The 22,667-nt window shown below is 56.6% G+C and overlaps 1 long non-coding RNA gene across 2 annotated transcripts; it reads left to right on the top strand.

Moving 5' to 3' along the window:
• Positions 1 to 2,098: 2,098 nt before the first annotated feature.
• On the top strand, positions 2,099 to 18,305 carry LOC127461350 (uncharacterized). Of its 2 annotated transcripts, none has more exons than XR_007900044.1 (3): positions 2,099 to 2,170; positions 17,755 to 17,793; positions 18,148 to 18,305. It is a non-coding gene; the product is annotated as an uncharacterized LOC127461350 (long non-coding RNA). The 2 variants fall into 2 exon arrangements; XR_007900043.1 differs by lacking the exon at positions 2,099 to 2,170 and adding an exon at positions 17,585 to 17,656.
• The last annotated feature ends 4,362 nt before the right edge of the window (positions 18,306 to 22,667 follow it).

The following is a 22,667-nucleotide window of genomic DNA, read 5'->3' as shown; positions in this document are numbered from 1 at the left end:
GGTGTCGGAGCAGGTGGAAGAGGAGAGTGAAGCTCTTCCCACATTCCTCACACATGTAGGGCCTTTCCCCACTGTGGATCATCTGGTGTCCGAGCAGGTGGGAGCTCTGATTGAAGCTCGTCCCACACTCCCCACACGTGTAGGGCCGTTCCCCAGTGTGGATGTGCTGGTGCCTCAGGAGGTCGGTTCTCTTCCTGAAGCTCTTCCCACATTCCAAGCACATGAAGGGTTTCTCCCTGCTGGGAGGCTGCTCAGGGACCACCAGCTCGCAGCTCCGCCTCAAGCTCCGGCCGCCTTCCCGGCACAGGCTGGTTCTTTCCTCCTCACAGCCCCCTGGGCTGGCTTTGGAGCCCCTCCTGCGGGGGCATCTCCGGCCCTTTTCCTTCCCGCTGCCTTCCTGCGCCGGGGAGCCCTTCAAAACGGCCTCTCCCACCAGGCTCTGCCGGGGGGATTTGTCTTCCGCGCTCTCCGGCCTCACCTCGGGGCCTGGGGCAGGAACCAACAAGGACACGCAGGGGATTTGCCTCCGGCCCACAGGGAAGCCCAAGGACATCCCCCCAACTCCGGCCCCGGCAGGACGGCCACAAAAGACAAAAGACCCACCCAAAGGGGCACTGACTTCCTCCTCACCTGCCTGGGGGGCCCAAGGCATCTTCCTCTTCCTCGCAGCCTCCTCCTCCATCCGCCCAAGCTTTGGGAAGCAGAAATCCTGATGGGGGGGAGAAACAAGGGGTGAGCGCGTTGTCTTGGAGGTTCCTCCTGCCCAAGTCCAGCTCTAGGACTCACCGGGCATCTTGTGCCCATAAAAACCCCCAAAACACCAACATTCAGCCCAAAAACCCCTCCCAGGAGTTCCCTCTCTCTGCTCTCTGGGGTTAGGGGGGTCCCCTGTCTGGCCTGATGGCACTTCTGCCTGCATTGGGGGTCCCCCTTCTCTGGGCTGCCGGGGGTCCCGCGGCTCCGAGGGGTTCCCACTCACCGGGGTCCCCTTGAGTGTTGCCAGGGGGGTCCCAGGGCTCACTTCTCCCCACTCTGCCTCCCGGGGCCGGCCGGCCCTCCTCTCTCGGCTCCCACCCTCGCAAACCTCTTGGCGCTCTCGGCTCCCACCCCGCCTCAAGGCCCCCCCTCCTCTCCACACTCCAAGGCCTTCCCCCTCTCCGGGACCCCTGCTTAAGGGGCCCGGCGCTCCCTCTCTGCTCCCCCCCCTCCAGCATTCCGGGGCTCCCCCAGCTTCGGGATCGCCCCTCTCCGCTCTCTCCACTCCGCGGCTACCGGGGTTCCCCCCCGGCTCTCACGGGGGCCCCCAAACCGCTCTCGCCCCCCCCGCCATTGCCCAGCCACCGCCAGGACCTTTTGGCTGCTCTTCTTTGTGCTCCCGCTCGGCTCCTCCCTCGGCTGGGCCGCCACTTTTGGCGGGTTTCCTCCTCCGGGATCCGCCCCCTGCAGCCCTTCCCCCCTGGACCAGCCCCCTTGGGCCCCCCTTGGGCCCCCCTTGGGCCCCCCTTGCCTAATAAGTCTGATTATACAAACAAGCAATTTGGTTTTCATCCACAAAACCCAAATGTATAACCCAGCACCCTGGGGCATGAACAAAGTGGTTTTCCTTGGGCCCCCCCCTGAGTCCAAAGTAAAGGGAGAGGGGAAAAAACCTGCTGGTGGGAGAGCTGCTGCAGTCTGGTCAGAAGTGGTGGTTGCAGTCCAGTTGAGGGTGGTGGTCTCAGTCTGGTTGAGAGCGATGAGCTGCAGCCTTCTTCTGGATCCCACGAGTGGTGGAAAGGTTCTGAAACTCCAGGTTTATATATTCTCCAGTTCAGGCAGGAATGCCCAGTCCTCCCCTCAGAGTGGGGAATTCCATAAAAGGATGCTTAGTTCTTCCCTCAGAGTGGGGAATTCCATAAAAGGATATGAGGATTCTCAGAGCAGGGAATTCCATAAAAGGGTATGAGGACAGGGACACCCCCCCCACCTCGCATGCCCCCCCCACAGTCCCCCGCCCGACAACAGTTCCTGGGAAAATGGCATGGAAGGCCATAGAATACACACTTTTGGGCTACACCCATCCAGTGAGGAATCGGTCCCAGCTGTTCTAACTAGGACACTGTGTCCGTCATCGCTGCCATCATCATCATCATCGGCCTCGTGGCAGTCGGTGTCTGGAAGCTCCGATCCGGTAACTCCCGGGATGGGGGTCGGCAAGGGGCACGGATCCGCCCGGCAGCATTCCGGGGATCCTGTGCCACGGGTGCTGATCCCACTTTCTTGCCATAGGGAAGAGGGAGGGGAATGGATACGACCCCGCACCCACCAGTGAGTCCCAGCAGCGTGTGTGGATCCAGATCCTCTGTGCAGGGATCCCAGGATGGATGCCGGGATTCCAGAGGGGAATGGGGGCCTAATGGCTGGAGCGGGATTGGAAGGGGATTGCAGCTCAGGGCAGGATTCCAGAGTGGGATCAGGTGGAATTGTGGACTGGTCACAGGGCTGGATTCTGGAGTGGGATTGGGGTGGGATGGATGGAATGGGATTAGGGTGGGATGGACAGCACTTCTCTTGCAGAGAGCTGGGCCTGTCAACCCAGCTGCCAAAAGCACGCCCCTTGGGCTGCCTCGGAGGTTCCTGCAGTCGCCCCAGGCCCTGCCCAAGGCCCTCCCATCAGGGGCTGGGCCCTGGGGGCCAGGGGAGAACCCACCCGCGGCTTGGCCCTTCTTGCCCAGCCCTGCTCTGGCCCAGCCTCCTCCCCCTGCACACTCCCCACTGCCACAGCCTGCGCTGGGGCAGCATTTCCTTCCTGGGCCCTTTCCAGCTGCCCCCATGGGGACACTTCCATTTTCTGGGCCAGGCCCCAGAGGCAATCCCAGCCAGTCCTGCCCCTCGTCCCCAGCCCGGCTCACTGACTCCTGGGGGCCCCTGGAAGCCAAGAGCCAAAGACCGACCCCCCCAGAGTGCAGCCCCACCATCTGCACTGGGGCCCCAGGGCTTCCCTTTCCCAAGCAGCCCCTGCAAAGCCTTGTCAGAGAGAAAATTGGGTGACCCGAGTCCTGGATGCTTTAAGGAAAGAGGTCTGAACATTTCTTGAGTAATGGAGGAGGATGACCTTTTTATTCTTGACCTTTCCAGTTCTCCCTTTGGGGGCAGGATGTCCTCTGGGCCAATGTTTTGTTCCCTTTGCAGTGAGTGCAGCCTCAGAGGGCTGAGCCCTCTCTGGCTGGGCTTGGCCTCTCCTGCAGAGACTCAGGCCTGGCTGGGCTGCCCCAGGCAGACGCTGCAGGAAGAAGAGCTCAGGCCGCCTGGGTCTGGTGTCCCTGGGGCTCAGCCTGTGCCCCATTGCTGGGCAGGGGCTGAGCCCCACCTCTGCCTGGGGGCCTTGGCCAAAGGGCTGCCAAGGAAGAGGCCCAGGAGCCTTGGGGCCTGCCCAGCTTTCCTCCTCCCTGGGGGCTCTCAGTCCTCCCCTGACACCGGGTGGCCCCAAGGCCTTGCTGGCTTCGGGCTCACGGCCCGCCGGCACCATCCCAGCGGCCTGACCCCCCTCCTTCCCCTCTCTCCAGCCTCTCCTGCCTTTTCTGGCAAGGGGCCATCCAAGGCAAACCCCGGTTCTCAGCAATGGCACCTGTGGCACGGCTGCAAGGCTCCAGTGGGCCAGGCAAGAGCAGGAGCACCGAGAGCCTGAGGAGCCAGGAGATGCCCTGGCTGGGCATGGTGCTGCTGCGGGACGAGCTGACACCTCTGCACAGTCTCTGCCCGTCCCTGCCAGCCGACTTCTGCCCAGGCTCTGGGCACGGGGACGCAGCACTGACACTTTTCAGCCCCCGCGCTGTTCCACAGAGGCTGTGATGTCACAAGGCCCTTGCCTGGCAGCCAGGAGATGGGCAAGGCAAGGCAAGGACGGAGCCTCTGAGCCACCAGCACACTGTCCCCAAAGGCTGGGGTGGCACAGAAGCCCAGAGTCCGTGAGCTTGGCAGAGACTTGTGAGATCAACCGGCGTCCAGCCTACGCCCCATCCCCAGCACATCAAGCAGAGCACGGCACTCAGTGCCATGGCCAGTCTTTGCTTAAACACCTCCAGGGACGGTGACTCCACCACCTCCCTGGGTAGCCCAAAAAACTCTGAGGCATCACACCTCTTCTTTTACAGTTCTATCACAACTTTTTATAAGTCAATCATATTTTATTATAGAGCTCCATTTCTATGTTAGTTATGTACACCTTTTATATGCCTTTATGTAGCTTTTATAAACCTTTTAATGCATTAATAAAATCCCAGGGATCTTGCTTCGAACTCCCTGCATCCAGGGACTGTGAGGATCTCCCTGAATAACACTTTCAATGTGCACTGGAATCCTCAGGGTCCTGGAACCCGTGGAGCATCAACAGCTTTGTCCCTCCAAGTGGGTCCCAAATTGTTTCCAATGGTTCAAGAATACAAAATAAACCAAATACCAGTTTCCAAAACCAAATCAACTTCTAAGTCCAGAAATCACAAGTTAATATCCAAAATACCAGAAAGGATTTCTTCAAGATTCTTTCTTTGCAACCTGAAGTACCCATAATACAAAAGAAACCAAATACCTGTTTCCAAAACCAAATAAACCAAATACCAGTTCCAGAACCAAATAAACCAATGAGTCCAGACTCCCAAATTAATATCCAAAATCATGGTAGGACTGCATGAACGAAGATTTGGGAAGGGCTCTGCCCACATTTGCTGCAAGCACACTGGTGGCTAAAGAGGCCAATACGAGATAGACACGTCCAGTTGCAAAAGGCAGAGCAGAAAGACTCCTTGGATGGGATGGACAGGACACGGTTCTTTCTGCGTTGTCTTTTCTCCTCGATGCTGATCCTGCTGCGTTCTCAAAGGAAGCAGCAGCGTTAGAGATGGGGTGTCTCCAGACCTCCCGACTGGAGGCCAGAGTAGACCAGTGATGGAGATCAATATGGCCAAGGCTGAGATGTTGTTTCAGGCAGTCCTTGTATCTCCTCTTCGGGGCTCCTCTCTTGTGGCAGCCGGTGGCAAGTTCACCACAGAGCACGATCTTAGGGAGGGGGTGGTTGGTCCTTCATCCTGGAGACGTGCCCTGCCCAGCACAGCTGTGTTCTCAGCAACATGGCCTCAATGCTTGTGACTGCTGCCTGTTCTAGAACAGATGGATTGGTCACATCATCTGACCAGTGGATGTTTAGGATTGTGCGGAGGCAGCGTTGATGGAAGCGTTCCAGGAGTCGCAGGTGGTGGCTGTAGATGACCCAGGATTCGGACCCATATGAGAGAGTAGACAGCACAATGGCTCTGTAAACACTGATCTTTGTGCTTTTCTTCAAGTGTTTATTTCGCCAAACTCTTTTATGGAGTTTTCCAAAAGCTCTCTATGCCTTTGCTAACCTGTTGTCCATCTCTCTGTCAATCTCACCATCCGAGGAGATGAGGCTCCCTAGGTAATTAAACTGCTGGACTGATTTGAGCTCTGATTGGCCAATGGTGGTGTGGGGATGATGGGGGACTTCCTGAGGTGCAGGTTGATGGAGAACTTCTGTTTTCTTTAAGCTGACTTCCAGCCCAAAGAGCTCAGCAGCCTCAGCAAAGCAGGATGTTAAACGCTGCAGAGCTGCTTCTGTGGGAGCGACGAGGGCGGCGTCATCAGCATAAAGCAGCTCCTGGACAAGATGGTTTAAGGTCTTGGTGTGGGCCTTCAGTCGCCTTAGGTTGAAAGGGCTTCCATCAGTACGGTATCGGATGTAGATCCTGTCCTGATCATCGAGGTCTGCCGTGGCCCTTTGGAGCATCCTGCTGGAAAAGATTGTGAATAGGGTTGGTGCGAGAACGCAGCCTTGTTTCACACCATTGGTTATTAGAAAGGGCTCAGAAAGTGCATTGCCATATCTGACTTGGCCGTGCTGATCCTCATGGAGTGAGATGATCATTTTCAGGAACTTGAGGGGACAACCTAAACGTTCCAAAATCTGCCACAGACCTTTCCTGCTCACAGTATCGAAAGCCTTGGTGAGATCAGCAAAGGTTCCATAGAGACCTTTGTTCTGTTCCTTGCACTTCTCTTGCAGTTGTCTGAGAACAAATCCCATGTCTGTGGGGCTCCTGTTGGCTCTGAAACCACATTGGCTTTCAGGAAGAATTCCTTCTGCTATAGCGGGTTTTAGTCTGTTCAAAAGTATTCTTGCCAGGATCTTGCCAGCAGTGGAGAGCAGAGTAATACCCCGGTAGTTTGAGCAGTCTGATTTATCTCCCTTCTTCTCATACAAGGTGATGATGACTGCATCACCAAGATCTGATGGTATAACCCCCACCTAATTCACCCTGGGGTGTCATTCCTTTTGACTCAGTCATTAACCCAGCTCAGGTTAATGTCTTTCTCCCCCTTAACCCTCTGAGGGTCGGCTTGACTCTCTCCTGGAAAACCTTTCAACAGGTCCAGGTACCAGAGAACCTTTGAACAGGTCCAGGCTACACCAGAAAGCCTTTCAACAGGTCTGATGTGCCTGGATCACACCAGGAGGAGAAAAATTCTCACTATAATTTCACAACGTTAGGACGGTCACCATTTGACTCACCCTCAGTGTCAGTTTTGGACTACACCGATTACTCCACCACATCCAAAGGGTCCTTGTCCCTGACGCCAAAAATGTTACAACCCACCTCAGAAAAGGGGGAGGGTAACCCAGGTTCTTATTAATAAATCCCTTGGGGTGGATTAGAGTGAAACGACACTGAATAATTGGTGTTTGAAAACTTACATATGTAGGGTTTATATTAGAACAATTTTGTTTCAAAGGTAAACAGGTACGTTGCCATTTTGGGTGTTATCATCTGTATCTCTCATCTACAGCAATATGGCATAAAGAGAACCTTTGGAGAAAATGCATAAGGGAGAGAAAGGAAAGACAGGAGAAGGGTAAGGGAGAGTGAGGGAAAGAAAAGCTGAGAGTGGAAAGATGAGAGTGAAAAGATTTATGGAGCAGATCATCCTCAGTGCAATCACACAGCACCTACAGGATGGACAAGGGATCAGACCCAGCCAGCACGGGTTTAGGAAGGGCAGGTCCTGTCTGACCAACCTGATCTCCTTTTATGATCAGGTGACCCACCTGGTGGGTGAGGGGAAGGCTGTGGATGTGTCTATCTGGACTTCAGCAAGGCCGTTGACACCGTCTCCCACAGCATTCTCCTGGAAAAGCTGCAGCCCATGGTTTGGACAGGGGCACTCTGTGCTGGGTCAGGAACTGGCTGGAGGGCCGGGCCCAGAGAGTGGTGGTGAACGGGGCTGCATCCAGCTGGGATCCGGTCACTAGTGGTGTCCCCAGGGATAAGTGTCGGGCCCAGTTCTGTTTAATATCTTTATTGATGATTTAGATGAGGGGATTGAGTCCATCATTAGCAAATTTGCAGATGATGCTAAGCTGGGGGGGAGTGTCAATCAGCTGGAAGGCAGGAGGGCTCTGCAGAGGGACCTGGATAGGTTGGAGAGTTGGGCTGATTCCAACGGGATGAGGTTCAACAAGGCCAAGTGCCAGGTCCTGCACTTTGGCCACAACAACCCCCTGCAGCGCTACAGGCTGGACCAGAGGGGCTGGAGAGCAGCCAGGCAGGAAGGGACCTGGGAGTGCTGATTGACAGGAGGCTGAACATGAGCCAGAGTGTGCCCAGGTGGCCAAGAAGGCAAATGGATCCTGGCCTGGCTCAGGAACAGTGTGGCCAGCAGGACCAGGGAAGTGATTCTTCCCCTGGACTCAGCGCTGGTGAGGCCACCCCTGGAGTGCTGTGTCCAGTTCTGGGCCCTCAGTTCAGGAAGGACATTGAGGTCCTGGAGCAGGTCCAGAGGAGGGCAACGAGGATGGGGAAGGGGCTGGAGCACAAGTCCTATGAGGAGAGGCTGAAGGAGCTGGGGCTTTTCAGCCTGGAGAAGAGGAGGTTCAGGGGAGACCTCCTCACCCTCTACAACTCCCTGACAGGAGGGGGGAGCCAGGTGGGGGTTGGTCTCTTCTCCCAGGCAACCATCAGCAAGACAAGAGGGCATGGCCTCAAGTTGTGCCAGGGGAGGTTTAGGTTAGATATTAGAAAGAATTTCTTTCCAGAGAGGGTGGTCAGACGTTGGAATGGGCTGCCCAGGGAAGTGGTGGATTCCCAGTCCCTGGAGATTTTTAAAAAGAGACTGGATGTGGCATCAGTGCCATGGCCTAGTAACTGCAGCGGTGTTGGATCAAGGGTTGGACTTGATGATCCCTGTGGGGTCCCTTCCAACCCAGCTGATTCTATGATTCTATGATTCTATAAGGAACTCGTGTTCACAGAAGCAGCAAAGCAGGCAAAGTGTTACAGAATCCCAGAATGAAAGAATGTGCGAGTTGGAAGGGACCCCAGAGGGATCATCAAGTCCAACCCTCAGCCCTGCCCAGGCCCATCCCCAAGAGTCACAGCCTGTGCCCCAGAGGATCATCCAAACTCTCCTGGAGCTCTGTCAGCCTTGGTGCTGTGCCCACTGCCCTGGGGAGCCTGTTCAGTGCCAACCAGCCTGGGGGGGAAGAACCTCTTTCTAACATCCAACCTGAGCCTGCCCTGACACAACTCCAGGCCATTCCCTGGGGGCTGTCCCTGGTCCCCCCAGAGCAGAGCTCAGGGCCTGCCCCTCCTCTGCCCCTCCTGAGGAAGTTGGAACTGCCATGAGGTCTCCCCTCAGTCTCCTCTTGTGCAGCTGAACACCCCAAGTGCCCTGAGCTGCTCCTCCTAAGGCTTCCCCTGCAGAGCCTTCCCCATCCTGGTGGCCTCCTTTGGACACTCTCGACTGGCTCAATCTCTTCCTTCCATTGTGTCCCCCCAGAGTGCCCCACTATTGAGGTGAGGCCGCCCCAGGGCAGAGCAGAGCGGGACAATCCCCTCCCTGGCCCGGCCATGCTGGGCCTGATGCCCCCAGGACAGGGTTGTCCCTCCTGGCTGCCAGGGCACTGCTGACTCCTGGCCAAGGGGGCACCCCCAGGACCCCCAGGGCCCTTTCCCAGCACTGCTCTCCAGCCTCTCATTCCCACTCTGTCCCCACATCTGGGGTTGCCCATCCCAGGGGCAGAATCCGGCACTGCCCCTTGTTGAACTTCCATGGGGGGTGATTCCCAGCCCTGGGATCTGTCCAGGTCTCTCTGCAGGGCCTCCCTGCCCTCCAGGGACTCAGCAGCTCCTCCCAGGTTGGGGTCATCTGCAAACTTGCTCCGTGTCCCTTCCAGTGCTGTGCCCAAGTCACGGATGGAGATGTTGGAGAGCACAGGGCCCAGATGGAGCCCTGGGGAACCCCCCTAGTGACCCCCATCTGATGTCCCCCAGTCACTGCCACCCTCTGTGCCCGACCCGGGAGCCCATTGCTCGCCCAGCACAGGGTGTGTTTATCCAGCTCTGGGCTGGACACTTTGTCCAGAGGGATCTGGGCACGGACACTATGGGAAGCTTCACTGAAACCCAAAAAGGTCCCATCAAGTGCCTTCCCTTGATCAGCCAGGGGGTGATGTTGTCATAAAGTAACTCAGGTTTGATCAGCAGGCCTTTCCTTTGGGGAAGCCGTGCTGGCTGTGATACCCCACAGCAGGGTGGGAGCTCAGGGGCCACCCCAGACCCCCCTTTTCCCACCTTTTCCCCCGTGGCCACTGCAGCACTGGCTGTTGGGTGGAGGGGAACCCCCCATCAGCCCCCAGGGATGGACAGGGGGGTTGGGGACCCCCCAGTGCAGATCCAACCCCCCCAGAGCCCCAGGGAACTGCTCCAGGGCTCAAGTGATGGGGACACCAAGGGACCCCCGTGGGACTCCCCTTCCTGCTTTTCCACCCCCCTTTTCTGCCCCTCTCCCACCCCTTTCCTATGGTCCCCACAACCCTCACATCCCCCCTGCACTCAGTTTGGGGCTCCCACCCCCCTCCCAATAACTTTGGGGTCCCAACACTCCTCACACTCAGTTTTGGGGCTCTCAGCCCACCACTTTTCCCTTCTCTCCCACCCCTTTCCTATTGTCCCACTAAACCACAGCTTCCCTCTGCTACCTTTGGGGGTCCCACCCCTTTGGCCCCTCAGCTGAAGGGGTCCCACGCCCCCTTTTTCCCACCTTTTCTCCCCTTTCCGGCTCCCTTTTCCCCATCCCCCCTGTGGCAGGGGGAGTTCAAGGCTCAGACAAAGTTGATGGGAGAAGTCCTGCCCTGGAGTCCCGAGGTGCAGAACGGACTCCCTGGCTTTCTAAACTCTGCTCCCAGAGGAGCCTGGGGGCAGCTGGATCCAATCTCAGCCTTGGGTTATGCCAATGCTTTGAATTTAAGGAATTATAGAGATGGGATTGAACCAGTTTTGTTCCACAGGTTTTAATGATGGAAAAGCAGATATATTTATATCAATGAACTACTTATTACTAATAATGATCAGACAAAAGGACTAAACCAGAATTATTTACTACACAACATACACACTAAAACTACCAGTAGTGCAGGATAAGATATGACAGGGCACTACACTAAAGCAATTGTTGAAGCAATTCTACTAAAGGTGGCAAACAAGCAAGAATTCTTAATTAGAGATGGTTGGAACTGCCCCAGAGCAGCGCTCGTGGGGAGATCTCTGCTCTCAACCTCCAGCAGTGACCTTGGGGGGGTCCCCAGCCAAGGCAGGAATCTCCACACACCCCCCAAGAAGGGTTCTGTTGGAAGAACCTGCCCCTGGGAAAGGGGACTGGCCCTTTCTGGTAGAAACCCATGGACTGACAGTCCTTGGACTCCAGGGGTTCCCTCACCATCAGGGGCTTCATTTGGGGTGAAACCAGTCTGGGGTCCAAAATCTCCTGCCTTGGCCTGGCCCCCTCTCAGCTCAGCACTGACCCCTTTGCAAATGGGGCATTGTCTTGGTGCCATTGCAGGGGGATGTCCTGCCCCAGTGTCCCAGTGTTCCTTTAATTCCCAGAGGCCCTGCAGTGTCCCAGTGGCCCCTTGATTCCATGACCTTCGGAAACACCTCAGGGTTCCTTTGGTTCCATGAGGCCCCCATGTCCCAAAGGCCCCTGGATTCCAGGAATTCCGCAGTGTCACAAGGTTCCTTTTTTTCCATAGGGCCCTGCAGTGTCCCAGTTGTGCCTTGATTCCAGGAGTATCCAAATTCTCCCGGGGTTCCTTTGGTCTCAGGAGGTCCCGCAGTGTCCCAGCGGCCCCTTCATTCCAGGCAGGCCCAGGGAGACGAAGCCAAAGACGGAGCCCCGACCCCGTCAGCATCTTGGGGGGCGGGGGGGCAGGACCTGGGAAACGGCTGGGAAGGGACTGGGATGGACTGGGATGGACTGGGATGGTCTGGGACAGACTGGGATGGACTGGGATGGACTGGGACAGACTGGGATGGATTGGGACTGACTGGGATGGACTGGGAGGGACTGGGATGGACTGGGATGGATTGGGACTGACTGGGATGGACTGGGAGGGACTGGGATGGACTGGGATGGATTGGGACTGATTGGGATGGACTGGGAGGGACTGGGATGGACTGGGATGGACTGGGACAGACTGGGATGGACTGGGATGGACTGGGACACCAGGATACACTGGGACCAGGACTGGGACCCAGCAGGACCCCCCGGGAGCAGGATCTGAGCACACTGGGACCCTCCAGGACCAGAACTGGGGCAACAGGGATCAGACTGGGAGCAACTGGGACCACACTGAGGGCTACTGGGAGCAACTGGAGGCCACATAGGATATAGTGGGAGTGCCTTGGAGTCACTGGGATCATACTGGTGGAAACTGAAATGTTACTGGTGCATCTGGGAGTGACTGGGAAGGACTAGGAGCATGCTGAGGGCTCTACTGGGATATACTGGGAGTGTCTGTAACCACGGTGGGGGTGACTGGGACCATACTGGGAGTGACTGGGACTACGTGAAGGGGAATTAGGACCAGGCTGGGGGCAACTGGAAGGAATTGTGAGTGACTGGATCTACAAGAGAAGCAACTGGGATTGACTGGGACTGTCAGGAGGGAGGACTGGGATCATACTTGGAGTGACTGGATCTGTGCTAGGGGCAACTGGGAGCAAGTGGGACCATGATGGGGACAACTGGGATCACGGGGGGAGAAGCTTGGCCCATGCTGGGAGCAACTGAGACCACACTGAGGGTGACTGGGGTCATCCTGGGATCATACCAGGAGTGAGTGGGATCATGCAGGAGGTGATTGGGATCATACTGGGAGCAACTGGGAGTGCACTGGGGATGACTGGAAGTGGTTGTGAGCAGCTGGGATCATGCTGGAAGCTTCTGGGGGCAACTGGGAATGAGTGGGACCACATGGAGGAAACTGGGAGCGACTGGGAAAGACCAGGAGTGACTGGGATCATCCTGGGACTGACTGGGCGCTGAATGCGAAAAATCGGTCCGAGAAACTGCTCAGAGACTTTTTTATCTTTAAGCAGCAAGGTATTTGTTTATTCAACGTTGGGAGCAAGCCAGCTGGTGCTGGACAAACTTGCTCGAAGGATTCACACAAAATCAGCATTTTTCTACAATCTTCAGCTGGGATTAAATGCATATTCAAGTGATTACAACATCTATCGATGCATATTAATAACAGGCGGAGTAGAGGTGGAGCTCAGGCGGGGCTTGGGGCGGTGTTTCTCTTGGCCCTCAATCCTGAGGGTACTTCCACTCTTCCTCCATGGCTCTGGGGGCTTCAACTCATCTTCCTCAGCTTGACCTTCCTTCTCTTCCATTCTTCTTGACCCGCTCACTGAAGCTTGGAAAAAGCCCTGGCTCCCGGCCTATTCCTCCTATTCCAATGTCTCCCTGATCCTGCTGTCTCTCTAATTTATCCCCTCGAGGCCTAGGACATGTTCCTGTACTATTCTCTGAAGCTTTGCTCCAGTCAGTAGAACAGAACGAGCACAGATGCTCTTGGATGTTGGTAGCTTGTTAGCAGGCCCCAATTTCTTAGTTAACTCTTTAGGGCCTGGCCTCCTGTTTCCCCAGGGACACACCCCGGGCCCGGCTGTTCCCATTCCCATTCCACGGGTTTGCATTCCTGTTCCAGGTGTTCCCATCCCGTTCTAGTTGTTCCCATCCCATTCCAGGTGTCCCCATTCCCATTCCAGGAGTTCCCATTCCCATTCCATGTGTTCCAATTCCCTTTCCAGGTGTTCCATCCCATTCTAGGTGTCTCCATTCCCATTCTTATTGTCCCTCCTCCCATTCCTGATGTTCCCATCCCACTTCTGTTTTCCCCATTCCCAGTTCTTGGTGTTCCCATTCATATTCCAGGTGTCTCCATTCCCATTCCTATTGTCCCCATTCCCATTCCAGGTGTTCCCATCCCACCTCTGTTTTCCCTATTCCCATTCCAGGTGTTCCCATTCTCATTCCAGGTGTCCCCATTCCAATTCCTGGTGTCCCCAGTCTGCTCCCAATGTTCCCATTCCAATTCCAGGTGTTCCCATTCCAATCCCAGGTGATCCCATTCCCATTCCTGGTGTCCCCAACCTGCTCCCGATGTTCCCATTCCCATTCCCAATGTTCCCATTCCCATTCCAGGTGTCCCCATTCCCATTCCTGGTGTCTCCATTTCCATTCCTGGTGTCCCCATTCCCATTCCAGGTGTTTCAATTCCCATTCCAGGTGTCCCCATTTCCATTCCTGGTGTCTCCATTTCCATTCCTGGTGTCCCCATTCCCATTCCAGGTGTTTCCATTCCCATTCCAGGTGTTTCCATTCCCATTCCTGGTGTCCCCATTCCCACTCCAGGTGTTCCTATTCCCATTCCAGGTGTTCCCACTCCAGGTGTTTCCATTCCAGTTCCAGGTGTTCCCATTCCCATTCCTGGCGTCCCCATTTACATTCCAGGTGTTCCCATTCCCATTCCAGGTGTTTCCATTCCCATTCCTGGTGTCCCCATTCCCATTCCAGGTGTTTCAGTTCCCATTCCAGGTGTCCCCATTCCCATTCCTGGTGTCTCCATTTCCATTCCTGGTGTCCCCATTCCCATTCCAGGTGTTTCCATTCCCATTCCAGGTGTTTCCATTCCCATTCCTGGTGTCCCCATTCCCACTCCAGGTGTTCCTATTCCCATTCCAGGTGTTCCCACTCCAGGTGTTTCCATTCCAGTTCCAGGTGTTCCCATTCCCATTCCTGGTGTCCCCATTCCCATTCCAGGTGTTTCAGTTCCCATTCCAGGTGTCCCCATTCCCATTCCTGGTGTCTCCATTTCCATTCCTGGTGTCCCCATTCCCATTCCAGGTGTTTCCATTCCCATTCCAGGTGTTTCCATTCCCATTCCTGGTGTCCCCATTCCCATTCCAGGTGTCCCCATTTCCATTCCTGGTGTTCCCATTTCCAATCCAGGTGTTAGTATTCCCATTCCAGGTGTTTCCATTCCCATTCCTGGTGTCCCCATTCCCATTCCAGATGTTCCTAATCCCATTCCAGGTGTTCCCATTCCAGGTGTCTCCATTCCAGTTCCAGGTGTTCCCATTCCCATTCCTGGTGTCCCCATTTACATTCCAGGTGTTCCCATTCCCATTCCAGGTGTTCCCATTCCAGGTGTCTCCATTCCAATTCCAGGTGTTCCCATTCCAGGTGTTCCCATTCCCATTCCAGGTGTTCCTTCCCCATTCCACGTGTCCCCATTCCCATTCCTGCTGCCCCCATTCCCATTCCTAGTGTCCCCAGTTTGCTCCCCATGTCCCAATTCCCATTCCAGGTGTTCCCATATCCATTCCTGGTGTTCCCATCCCATTGCTATTGTCCCCATCCCATTCCTGATGTCTCCATTCCCATTCCAGGCATTCTCATTTCCATTCCAGCTGTTCCATCCCATTCTAGGTGTCACCACTGTCATTTCCCCTGCTGGTTTACCTTTAAACCAGCACACCAGGGCTGTGCCCAACGGGGGTCCCTGTGGATCATCCAACGCGGGTCCTCCCATGGCTGATGGAGTTGGAGCAGCGGCCGAAGCTCTTCCCGCAGTAAGGGCACTCGGGGCTTCTCTTACCGGTGGGTCCGTTGGTGGGAGGAAAAGGCAGAGCTGTCCCTGAAGCTCTTCCCACACTCCCCACACTTGTGAGGCCTCTCCCTGATGTGGATGCGAAGGTGGGTGTAGAGGGTGGAGCTGTCCCACATTCCCTACACGTGTAGGGCTGTTCCCCAGTGTGGATGTGCTGGTGGCTGAGCAGCTTGGTGCTTGTGCAGAAGCTCTTCCCACATTCCAAGCACTTGTAGGGCCATTCCCTGGTGTGGATGCAACGGTGTTTGCAAAGGCTGGAGCTGTCCCTGAAGCTCTTCCCACACTCCCCACACGTGTAGGGCCGTTCCCACTGTGGATCATCTGGTGTTGGAGCAGGTGGGAGCTCTGTTTGAAGCTCTTCCCACATTCCTGACACGTGTAGGGCCGTTCCCACTGTGGATCCTCTGGTGTCGGAGCAGGGTGGAGCTCTGATTGAAGTTCATCCCACATTCCTCACACATGTAGGGCCTTTCTCCAGTGTGGATCATCTGGTGTCGGAGCAGGTGGAAGAGGAGAGTGAAGCTCTTCCCACATTCCTCACACATGTAGGGCCTTTCCCCACTGTGGATCATCTGGTGGCTGAGGAGGTGGGAGCTCTGTTTGAAGCTCTTCCCACACACCTCACACATGTAGGGCCGTTCCCCACTGTGGATGTGCTGGTGCCTCAGGAGGTTGGATCTCTTCCTGAAGCTCTTCCCACATTCCAAGCACCTGAAGGGTTTCTCCCTGCTGGGAGGCTGCTCAGGGACCACCAGCTCGCAGCTCCGCCTCAAGCTCCGGCCGCCTTCCCGGCACACGCTGGCTCTTTCCTCCTCACAGCCCCCTGGGCTGGCTTTGGAGCCCCTCCTGCGGGGGCATCTCCGGCCCTTTTCCTCCCCGCTGCCTTCCTGCGCCGGGGAGCCCTTCAAAACGGCCTCTCCCACCAGGCTCTGCCGGGGGGATTTGTCCTCCGCGCTCTCCGGCCTCACCTCGGGGCCTGGGGCAGGAACCAACAAGGACACGCAGGGGATTTGCCTCCGGCCCACAGGGAAGCCCAAGGACATCCCCCCAACTCCGGCCCCGGCAGGACGGCCACAAAAGACAAAAGACCCACCCAAAGGAGCACTGACTTCCTCCTCACCTGCCTGGGGGGCCCAAGGCATCTTCCTCTTCCTCGCAGCCTCCTCCTCCATCCGCCCAAGCTTTGGGAAGCAGAAATAATGCTGGGGGGGAAAACATGGGGTGAGCACATTGCCCTTGGGGTTCCTCCTGCCCAAGTCCAGCTCAAGGACTCACCGGGCATCTTGTGTCCATAAAAACCCCCAAAACAACAACATTCAGCCCAAAAACCCCTACCAAAATTCCCCCTCTCTGCTCTCTGGGGTTAGGGGGGTCCCCCCTGTGTGGCCTGATGGCACTTCTGCCTGCATTGGGGGTCCCCCTTCTCCAGGCTGCCGGGGGTCCCGCGGCTCCAGGGGGTTCCCACTCTCTGGGGTCCCCTTGAGTGTTGCCAGGGGGGTCCCAGGGCTCACTTCTCCCCACTCTGCCTCCCGGGGCCGGCCGGCCCTCCTCTCTCGGCTCCCACCCTCGCAAACCTCTTGGCGCTCTCGGCTCCCACCCCGCCTCAAGGCCCCCCCTCCTCTCCACACTCCAAGGCCTTCCCCCTCTCCGGGACCCCCGCTTAAGGGGCCCGGCGCTCCCTCTCTGCTCCCCCCCCTCCAGCATTCCGGGGGTCCCCCAGCTCCGGGATCGCCCCTCTCCGCTCTCCCCACTCCGCGGCTACCGGGGTTCCCCCCCGGCTCTCACGGGGGCCCCCAAACCGCTCTCGCCCCCCCCGCCATTGCCGAGCCACCGCCAGGACCTTTTGGCTGCTCTTCTTTGTGCTCCCGCTCGGCTCCTCCCTCGGCTGGGCCGCCGCTTTTGGCGGGTTTCCTCCTCCGGGATCCGCCCCCTGCAGCCCTTCCCCCCCTGGACCACCCCCTTGGGCCCCCTTGGGCCCCCCTTGGGCCCCCCTTGCCCAATAAATCTGATTATACAGACAAGCAATTGGTTTTAACCCACAAAACCCAAATGTATAACCCAGCACCCTGGGGCATGAACAAAGTGGTTTTCCTTGGGCCCCCCCCCAAGTCCAAAGTAAAGGGAGAGGGGAAAAAAACCTGCTGGTGGGAGAACTGTTGCAGTCTGGTCAGAAGTGGTGATTGCAGTCCAGTTGAGGGTGGTGGTCTCAGTCTGGTTGAGAGTGGTGAGCTGCAGCCTTCCTGTGGATCCCACGAGTGGTGGAAAGGTTCTGAAACTCCAGGTTTATATATTCTCCAGGTCAGGCAGGAATGGTCAGTCGTTCCCTCAGAGCGGGGAATTCCATAAAAGGATGCTCAGTTCGTTCCCTCAGAGCGGGGAATTCCATAAAAGGATATGAGAATTCTCAGAGTGGGGAATTCCATAAAAGGGCATGAGGTCAGGAACACCCCCCCACACCTCACAGGCCCCCCCCCCGACAAGAGTTCCTGGGAAAATGGCATGGAAGGCCATAGAATACACACTTTTGGGCTACACCCATCCAGTGAGGAATCGGTCCCAGCTGTTCTAACTAGGACACTGTGTCCGTCATCGCTGCCATCATCATCATCATCGGCCTCGTGGCAGTCGGTGTCTGGAAGCTCCGATCCGGTAACTCCCGGGATGGGGGTCGGCAAGGGGCACGGATCCGCCCGGCAGCATTCCGGGGATCCTGTGCCACGGGTGCTGATCCCACTTTCTTTCCATAGGGAACAGGGAGGGGAATGGATACGACCCCGCGCCCACCAGTGAGTCCCAGCAGCGTGTGTGGATCCAGATCCTCTGTGCAGGGATCCCAGGATGGATGCCGGGATTCCAGAGGGGAATGGGGGCCTAATGGCTGGAGCTGGATTGGAAGGGGATTGCAGCTCAGGGCAGGATTCCGGAGTGGGATCAGGTGGAATTGTGGACTGGGATCAGGGCTGGATTCTGGAGTGCGATTGGGGTGGGATGGATGGAGTGGGATTGGGGTGGGATGGACAGAGCAGGATCAGGTGGGATTCCGGAGCAGTTCCTACTCTCCCTGGGCTCCACAACCGGCTCCATCCCCTGGGATGGGAACAGGGACATGGTGACTCCTTTCCCCGCTCTCATCCCAGCAGGAATCACAACCTGAGCGATCCCGGAGCTGGATCCTCCCCTTCCCTCTCCCTGTGGAAAGGCAGGAGCTGCTGGCAGAGCTCATCCCGCTGCTCCCACCCACCCCGGCCCCCCTGCGGCTCTTCCCAATGGATCAACTTCCTGCTTTTTCCCGTGTGAAACCCAGGACCACAGTTATTCCTGAGGCTTTAATTTGGGTGTGAAAATCTCCTGCTTTGGGCAAGAAATCCTGGCTCCCTCCTCCAGCATCCGGCAGTTCCTCTGTGGGAACCAGGAATAAGAATGGGGACAGGGGGGACTGGGGTGGGGACATTGGGGACAGAGATGGGGACACTGGGAGCAGGTTGGGGACAGCAGGAATGGGCATGGGAACTCCAGGAATGGAAATGGGGACACTGGGAGCAGGTTGGAGTCGCAAGGAATGGGAATTGGGACACCGGGAATGGGAATGGGGACATGGGAGACCAGGATGGGGATAGTGGGGACAGGAATGGAGACACTGGGAGCAGGTTGGCACAGTAGGAAGTGGGAATGGGGACAGGGATGGGAACCCCAGGAATGGGAATGGGGACAGGGATGGGAACCCCAGGAATGGGAATGGGGACAGGGATGGGAACGTGTCTCTCCAGGAGTTGGTTCAATACAAAGGTGGGTCCCTGGCTCGAGGCCACGGGAAGCCCCTTCTTTGGGAATGTCTGGGAACCAGGTGTCAGAGGTTTGAAAAGAGGTGTTGGAATTGTTTCCCAGTGTCCCCCCATTCCCATCTGTGTCTCCCGGGATGGGGTGGGTTGGAGCGGAGCCGCAGGCGCTGGGCAGGGGCAGTGGGGGGAGGGCGGCTCTCGGGGACACCGCGGTGGCCGCGGGGAGGGCGGGGGGTCCTTTGTTCGGGGGCTTTTGGGGTTTGTCCGGGACCGGACAGAGCGGGAGCTGATTTTGGCCACCTTGTTCTCTTTTCCTCAGAGGAAGTTTTTCCCCACAGGACACCTCGTGGAGAACGACCGAGAGAGAGAGAGAGAGCCCGACCCATCTGGGAGCGAGGTGTTCTGCTTTGGGGACTGCCCCTGGGAAAAGGGACTCCTTCACTGCTGGCTGCGAGCACACGGGGCTGAGAGAGCTTTGAACTGCCGGGACAGTTTCTCCCCCCACCTGGGGATTTGGGACTTGGTTTTGTTTCTTCTGAAAGTTTTTGGTTGCACCATTTGTTGTTTATTCATATTTTGTTAATAAAAAGTTGTTTCTTTTCCTTTTCCGCACTTCCACCTGAAGTCTCTTAATTTCTAAGTTGTAATCTTTTTTAACTAAGACCCAGTGCCCCCAGGGGGAGGAGGAGGAAAGGAGACCAAGAGGTGCTGTGGGCAATCAAACTGCAGAGGAACAACCTGTGCCAGTAGCAGCTGCCCCTCTACAGAAGAAATCCAAGACCAAATCAGCTCAGTTAGTGAGGGATGAAGGGGAAGCAGAGCCCTCAGAACAGGAGCAAGAGGCAGGGCCAGAGATAATCACCAGATCCCCATCCCAGGCTGAGTTGTGAGAGATGTGAAAAGATTTCAGCCTCCAACTGGGAGAGCCCCTGCTGACCTGGCTGCTCCAGTGCTGGGATATCATGGCCCAGCATATGGAACTAGGTGGGAGTGCAGCCAAGCAACTGGGATCCCTGTCCTGGGATGTTGGGATTGACCAGGGGATTGGGAAGAGGACAGAGAGGGGATGAGAGCTGGGTACAGGCTTGGGAATTGCCAGGAGGGCTTTTGAAAGGAGCGTAGGGGAAAGGGATGTCTAAGAACAAGTCCCTCAGGAGAGGGAAGCAGAGAGGCTGAGTTTTCACCCCAACACAAAGGTCTGCAGGGCAGAGCAGAGAATATGCCCACATAAGATTCTTGTGCGTCCGTCTTTGCAGTTCTGACAGGCACTTCTTGTCACAGCCTGTCCTCTCCATTCCAGAATAGCCCCTGGCAACCAAAGAACCAACACCCCACAAGGTCAGAATGCAGTCCCACCCATGTGCCATGGGCCCCTTTGTGATGTCACAGCCTGTCCTCTGCATTCTGGAATAGCCCCTGGAAACCAAAGAACCAACACCTCACACCCCCACAGTGCAGCCCCACCTGTCTGCCATGGGACTCTTTGGGATGTCACGGCCTTTCCCCCAGGAAAGAAAGCCTGGAACCTTTAGGTTTCACATGCAGTTGGGGGGCCACCCTGGGCACTCCATGGGCAGCAAGAGCTTTCTGTCCTGGCCCTTTTTGTCTGGCAGGAATCTTCAGCTGTGTTCAGTTTGGGCAGTCAGACTGGCAATTTCAGCGCAGGGCTCCTGCAAGTGAACGACAGCCCTTCCCTCCAGGAAAGAAACCCCTTACCCTCGGTCTCTTCTCCTGTTCCTTAAAACACAACCTGCAGGGGAGCTTTCTGGGATCTCTTCTCTTGGGAATTGGGAAGACAGACCCACTCCCATGTTTAACACCTCAGGCAAAACCACCCTTTGAACACCTTTCCCAACCCTCCCCAACCTTTCCCAAAGCCCAGATTTTACAGGTGTCCTGTAATTCTGGCCCAATCTCACCCAAGCCCACAAACCATGACAGAAACCTCTCAGCCTCACGCTGTGTCCTTCCCATTGCTGTGCCTCATGTGCAGGCAAAAGGCCTTAAAATCAAGTACCCAGCATTCACGGCCTGTTCTTTTTCCCACAAAAGAAGGCGTGGTGAACTCTCCAGACCAGGAAATTGGAAGATCTCCCCAAAACTCCTTTGGTACACGCTGCAGGGCCAACGATTCCTCTGCTCTGCCCTGTCGGCGCTGCTTTGTCTCATCTGGGTCCCCAGAAACCGTCAGCGAAAGCCGGGGAATAAAATCTCTGAGCAGTTGGTTGGGTTCCAGAGGTGACCCTACTTCATTCAGCACTCAAGGGACACAGGAATTGCTCTCTAACACCTGTACATCAGTTCTCAAAACTTTTAAGTATTTCTTCATTTTAGCAAACAAAGGAATTCCTGTCCATTGGCTCACCAGTTCTCTGCAGGAATTCTTATTCTCTCTTCTATTGGCTCTTGATTTCTCACTTTGCATGATGCTTAGTCCACAGTTTTTGTCCTTTTCTTGTCTATTCCCTAGATAGGGAGAGCCTCAGTAACTGTCTGTGTTAGTTTTGTCTTCATTTCTGGTTTCTCTAAGGGTCTTTGTGGTTTAGAAATTCTGCCTTCTTGGTGTCCAGGTCTCAAAAATAGATTTCTCTGCCAGGTCTCTGACCACTGAAATACGGCAGGCCTTAAACTTTTCCTTTGTTTTTCTAACAAATGGCCATGGCCCAGAACTTGTCCATCATCCATTGTCTATTGCCCAAGGCTCCATCCTTGCCTTGCCTTGCCCATCTCCTGGCTGCCAGGCAAGGGCCTTGTGACATCACAGCCTCTGTGGAACAGCGCGGGGGCTGAAAAGTGTCAGTGCTGCGTCCCCGTGCCCAGAGCCTGGGCAGAAGTCGGCTGGTAGGGACGGGCAGAGACTGTGCAGAGGTGTCAGCTCGTCCCGCAGCAGCACCATGCCCAGTCAGGGCATCTCCTGGCTCCTCAGGCTCTCGGTGCTCCTGCTCTTGCCTGGCCCACTGGAGCCTTGCAGCCGTGCCACAGGTGCCATTGCTGAGAACCGGGGTTTGCCTTGGATGGCCCCTTGCCAGAAAAGGCAGGAGAGGCTGGAGAGAGGGGAAGGAGGGGGGTCAGGCCGCTGGGATGGTGCCGGCGGGCCGTGAGCCCGAAGCCAGCAAGGCCTTGGGCCCACCCGGTGTCAGGGGAGGACTGAGAGCCCCCAGGGAGGAGGAAAGCTGGGCAGGCCCCAAGGCTCCTGGGCCTCTTCCTTGGCAGCCCTTTGGCCAAGGCCCCCAGGCAGAGGTGGGGCTCAGCCCCTGCCCAGCAATGGGGCACAGGCTGAGCCCCAGGGACACCAGACCCAGGCGGCCTGAGCTCTTCTTCCTGCAGCGTCTGCCTGGGGCAGCCCAGCCAGGCCTGAGTCTCTCCAGGAGAGGCCAAGCCCAGCCAGAGAGGGCTCAGCCCTCTGAGGCTGCACTCACTGCAAAGGGAACAAAACATTGGCCCAGAGGACATCCTGCCCCCAAATGGAGAACTGGAAAGGTCAAGAATAAAAAAGTCACCCCCCTCCATTCTTCAAGAAATGTTCAGACCTCTTTCCTAAAAGCATCCAGGACTCGGGTCACCCAATTTTCTCTCTGACAAGGCTTTGCAGGGGCTGCTTGGGAAAGGGAAGCCCTGGGGCCCCAGTGCAGATGGTGGGGCTGCACTCTGGGGGGGTCGGTCTTTGGCTCTTGGCTTCCAGGGGCCCCCAGGAGTCAGTGAGCCGGGCTGGGGACGAGGGGCAGGACTGGCTGGGATTGCCTCTGGGGCCTGGCCCAGAAAATGGAAGTGTCCCCATGGGGGCAGCTGGAAAGGGCCCAGGAAGGAAATGCTGCCCCAGCGCAGGCTGTGGCAGTGGGGAGTGTGCAGGGGGAGGAGGCTGGGCCAGAGCAGGGCTGGGC

This window comes from Manacus candei, unplaced genomic scaffold (assembly GCF_025592945.1).
Source record: "Manacus candei isolate 608988 ecotype Guabito, Panama unplaced genomic scaffold, ASM2559294v1 h1tg000102l, whole genome shotgun sequence".
NCBI lineage: Eukaryota > Metazoa > Chordata > Aves > Passeriformes > Pipridae > Manacus > Manacus candei.
This window is presented reverse-complemented; position numbering and strand designations above follow the sequence as displayed.